Below are 6,000 nucleotides of genomic sequence, written 5' to 3' on the forward strand. Positions count from 1 at the left end.
TGTCCAGGAAAAGGGTTAAGTGGAGAAGAGGGCAGGACATGAGCACTAGAGAGGCAAAAGACCATTACTATTAACCTAAGGAGGGACAGGGAAGAAAATATGTAATTCCTGCATATTGATCTAATCCGTTGAAAAGAATGTGTAGAATAGGATTTAGTGCATGGTGTGTTATAGTTAAGCTTGGACATCCACTGTACAACGAGCAATATACAGCCTAAGCATTAATATCTTAAAGTTTTAGTTTCATATCTATAAAACAAATATAATTAGAGCTTTAAAATTTTTCTTTGGAAAAAAAGAAATGGTTTAATTCTTTAATTGTGAAAAAATTATATTAGTCTCTCTGTTTGTTGTCTGTTTTTTACATCTTCCAAAAAATATTTAGGTCTGAAACTCCCTATGGGGAGTGGAGAGTTGGAGAATTAATACAGACCACTTTCCCTCCATGAACCCCAAGCATACTGGAAATGATGTCATTTGTCTTAGGTGTTTTGAATTCCATTCAAATCACTCCTTATCATGACCACAGATCTTTACAGATAAAGGAAACTTTAAGAGCTTATTCTGGTCCAGTAGCCAGAAAGACAAAGAATTGCTGTTTCCATCTTATCTGTCTCTGAAACTTCCTCCAAAAAATTTTTTTGACCTAAAAGTATGGGTTCTGACATAATTTAATTAAGCATGTGTGAAACTGCAGTGTTCCAGAGTCTGAAATTGTTATAATTAAAGTGAAATGCAAACTGTGAACCTCTGATACCGTTTTTCAATGTCACACTACATCACTTCTGCTTAACATCAAATCACAAGAGATATTTTTCTTCTGTTAATTGCATTTTACATGCCTTTCACATCATTGGCCTCAAAACAGTTACATTCGAGAAAAAAATTACTGAAGCAAGGAGTAAGGTCCAAAATAATCAAGTTCACTAAAGTTACTTTCACTCAATGATGTCTCTAGCAGATGAATTACCATAGTTTCATTCTACTATAGCCATCTCACTCTCAAAAATACTTAGTTTAAAAACTGAGGAATCTAGAGCAAGATTTTTATTTTCAGAGTATGTGTGGAAATCTAGCAAAAAAAGATATCTGCTTATTTCTAATACTGTATTATAGAAATTATTATTCTTTACATAAAGCTTAAGCTATTGACAAACACTAAAAATGAAATTAATAGTTGTTCAATTTTCATTATCCTTTATCCATGAGTCTCATGAACCACAAAGTGTTCTTGGCAGTTTTACGGTTCAGATATTCTCTCTAGACTTAGACTTGGTAGTTGACACAAAGGACTTAAGGGCCTGACTTCTAGTCAGTAAGAAATCTAACATATGATATTTTGGAATATTGGGTTAAATTGCTACATCTGTAGACTAAAAACAGTCAAATTCAGGAAATTATTATACGATACAACCAAAGAACTGATAGGTTTTGAATACAGGCATCTCGGTGTACCTGGAAATATCATAGGGTTCCTTCTCCATTAAATTAATGTGAACATATATTTTGAAACAATTATCTTTTAAAGGGCTCTTCTGTTTACTGTTCTCTATCTTTTTTCATACTCACTTCCTCCTTCGTCCTTTGAGTGGATAGCTTCTATTCTATCAACCCAATAGAAACTCCTCTCTCCAAAATCATTGATGATCATTCAGGAAATTGTCAAATCCAAACACTGCTACAAAGCACATACCATGCTATGGAATCTAAGAATTTTACAAATATTAAATTATTTGATTCTCATAACAACTTTATGATGTGTACTATTATTATCCTTATTTTATATAAATGAGGAAATTGAGGCCAGGGAAGTTAAGTGATTGACCAATGTCACACAGCTAGTTAGTGGCAGAGCCAGGATTCAAATCCAGGCAATCTGGGTCCAAAGTTGAGCTGGATGTGTTAATCTCATCCCTCTCTGTCTGGAACACCATGACCCCCTTTCCAGTGTGTCCCTCTCTATCAGATCTTTCTTGTTTGCTCACTACTTTGATAAATTCAACCTCTCTCTCTTTTGAAGGCCCTCTATAATAAGTACAAACATACTTGTACTTATTTCCATCTGCGTTTCCCTTTCATATAACCTCCTGGACGCCCTCTCTTTTACCATTTCCTATGGTTTTCTCTGACTCTAAATACTGAATGCGCCAAGGTTAAAGTCTTTGAGCTTTTGCTCTCTACTTACACCCATTCCCTTGGTGATTTCATCCACTTCAGGCTGCAAACACCATCTGTACAGGAAAACTACCACGTCTATAGTTCCTGCTTGGAATTCCGTCCTGAACTCCAGACCCATATATAAACCAGTATCCTCTATGACTTCACTTGGTCGTCCAGCGGGATTTCACAGTTAACTTGTCCAAACAAAACTCCTGACCCTTGTTCCCTCCCACACACTCCACTTCAGTCTTCTCCATCCTGCCAGGAATAACACCATGCTTCCCATTGCTCAGGGCCAAAAATGCTGGCATCAGCTTTTATTCCCCTTTCTTTCTCATGCCCTACAATCAATCAATCACCAAGTCTGATTGGCTCTACTTTCGAAATAGATCCAGAATGCAACCACTGGTCTCCGCTTCCACTGCTATTAACTTGGCCTGAGCCACGATCATTTCTCACCTGAATTAGCCTCCTAACTGCTTCTGTTCTTGCCCTTTTAGTTATTTTTTTGCAGCGGAAGCCTAAGTGATACTATGAGAATGTAAGTCAGATCATGTCACTCCTCCACTAAAATCATTCCAGCAGGTTCTCATCTCACTCTTAGTGAAAGCCAAAGTCACTTTCACTAGTCTCTGTTCCCTCCCTGACCTCACCTTCTTCTATTCTAGCCCTGCTTGAAATACTGGCTTTCTTGACATTCTTCCAGTTCTCCAGGCATGTTTCCACCCCAGGGCCTTTGCACTTAGCGTTCCTGCTGCTACTTGCTGCTCTGCCTGGAACATTTGTTTCCCATATACCGTTGCTGCTTGACCTGCATCTGGTCTTTGTGCAAATGTTACTTTCTCAGTGGGGTCTTCCCTGATCACACTATTTAAAATTGATAGTCCCTAATCCTAATATCCTCTATCTTGCTCTCCAGCCTTACTTTCCTCCATATCACCACCTAAGAGGATATATTTTACTTATTAAGTTATTCTCTATCTCTCCCCACCAGAATCTAAGTTTCATCAAAATTCACTCTTCCAACCTCAGTGCCAGGCAGTGCCTATCATACAATAAAGGCTCTAAAAATGTTGTCTATTATACTCCTCAGCCTGTAGCCCAGAGTAGAGAACACATTAGGTCTTTGATAAATGCTACGGAATGGATCATTTCATTTGTGACTGAGTATATTTTCTTTTGATCATATATCTAAGCTATCCTAAGATGGCTCTGAAGGCAACTCCAATCTCTAGTTCTATTCCAAATCTCTCTTCCAAACCTGAAACTTGCAGTACCAACAGCCTCTTGTTTACCTCATCCTAGATGGTATAGATCCTCCAAATTCAGTCTAAAGTTAAACACATCTCTGGATACTCACCACCCAAGCTCAGTTAGCTTTCTAATTTTTTTATTAGTGCTCAAGACCTTATCATCCCTCAGTCAACAGTCATTTTGTATCCACTGACTTCTATATCCTTGTATCTAAATAATTATCAAACCCTGAGTCTAGCTATATATACAACATTTCTCTAGTTTTTCTTTTCCTTTCATTCCCACTGATAACACCCTCACCAGACCTTGACTATCTCTTTATTCCATCAATCCGGTCAGCCATTCAGTCCTTCATCCGTCTCTTCATACATCAGCAAACATTTATTTAGTCCCCACTGTACTAAGTACTTGGCCCATAATTATACAAAATGTGCCATTAAATGGTGTCCTTGATCAGAAAAAAGTCACTTGGTAGGACAAATTGATACAGTATCATTTGTTTCAATCCTTTAACTGTATCATTAACTGGGTAAGCAAAGCCAACTCCTGAATCACGGAGTCAAATCATGGAGTCAAAACCCACGCCAGTCACGGGTTTTGAATTTTCCTGAAGATAAAGACAAGGGACAAGTATGGTCCACTTGCCATCTGTGTGCTGGTTCTCACTCCTGGGAATATCTTCTTTTGCATGTTGTAAACACCGTCTCTCTCCTGCTGACAAACTGGACAATTAGATTAAGAGTTCCTACTTCTTCTAGTGCTATGGTAAGGGACATCATTCAGCTCAGTGCTACATGGCTCAGTTCCTCCTGTGACCACTCATATCATCTACCCCATCTTCTAGGAAATGCACAAAAACATCTACCTCAGTTCCTCTCTGATCTTGGAAAGGGATCATATTCTATATAATTAGATTTATTTACGTGCTTTTGTTAACACCTGCTCTCCCCAGAACCATATGTGTAATGAGAATACGATCTGTGTTATAGGAGTCTCTTGTACCATCAACATTGTTTGAATATATTAGGGGGTTTTGTGAATGTTGAAAGTAATTGAATAGAATTGCTTACAGGTCACACTCAGTTTGAATATATCATATAGCTGTTTTGGCATTAGAAAGAGCTGCATATAACGTGGGCAGTAGGAACTATACATCCAAACAATAACATTTTACTCAAGGAAGAGTCAAGAGGTCGTTCTTTCTTTGATTCAGCCAATGAGGAAAAATTCCCCTGGTCTTTAAGGATGAGGATTATAACACCAGCTCCCTCTATTGGTCCTTTTAGAAAAGATATGGCATTTGAAACTATTTTGAGCAGCCACAAAAATAGAAGACACCCTCCCTCCAAAGAAAGACACAGTTGAAATATTATTTATCCAACCACACCATTCTGAATATATAAGGAAGAAATATATAATATGGTTTTAAGTGGCAATTTCGTACAATGTCTCCTTCCGTGTTGATTATAATGATCAACAAATATATACTATGTTTAGGAGATCAATGAGAATGGAGTCTAGCGTAAACATATGATTTTAGGCTCTTTGAAAATAGTGGTTATTGAGGTTTAGTCTGCATAAGGAAAATCTGGACAAGGGGTTTGCAAGCTTTGGTAAGCATCAGAAATCACCTGGAGGGCTTGATAAAACATGGATTGCTGGGTCTGACCTGCAGCATTTCTGATCTAGTAGGTCTGCCTCGGAGCTGAGAATTTGCATTTATCCTATTCAGAAAACCACTTCTCTGGGTCATGCTACTAACTGTGATCTACAAGTCGGCAGCATCAGCATCACCTGGGAGATCTGAGAGACTCTCAGGCCTACCCCAGACCTACTGAATCAGAATCTTCTTTCTCAAACGATTTCTAAGTTGAGAGGCATTAGAACAGGGGTGGCAGAATTTTTCAGTAAAGGACTGGATAGTAAACATTTTAAGCTTTCCAGGCTGTAGAGTTTCTGACACAACTACTCAACTCTTCCATCTTAACACAAATACAGCCACAGACTAAGACTGGCTTTGTGTCAGCAAAACTTCACCTCCAAAAACAGGCTGTGGGCTGGATTTGGTCCACTGGTCATAGTTCACTGACCTCTAGCTTAGTACATAGGTGTGTTTCTGTGAGGTTTTGTTTGTTTGTTTGTTTGTTTGTTTTTTAAGTAGTGTTATCTCCCAAGGTCTCTGTTTCTGTGGTTCTAGGGTTGGACCTGCTATTTGTATTCTTAACAAGCACCTGGAAAATTTTGATTCATGTGGTCAGCATACCACACTTTGAGAAACACATTCTGCCATCATTTTTGTCTTGTAGTATCTAGTTATTTTATTAGATATATATGGTTTTCTTGTAAATAGCTCACAACAAGACAAATTAAAAGCTCTGATCCATTATTCCTTTTAGCAACACCCTCCATGTTTTTCCAAATGTGTCCCACACAGGGTTGGGCTGGTACTAATAGTATGTATTTTTCCCCAATGGAGCAAACTGAGCACTAGAAGGAAACTTGGCTCTTGGAAAAGTTGCTACTGCACATATTTTCCCATCAGGAAGGAGGACAAACTGCATGCACATTTAAGCAGGAAACTCATTA

Source organism: Stenella coeruleoalba, assembly GCF_951394435.1.
Source record: "Stenella coeruleoalba genome assembly, chromosome: 17".
NCBI classification, from domain to species: Eukaryota; Metazoa; Chordata; class Mammalia; order Artiodactyla; family Delphinidae; genus Stenella; species Stenella coeruleoalba.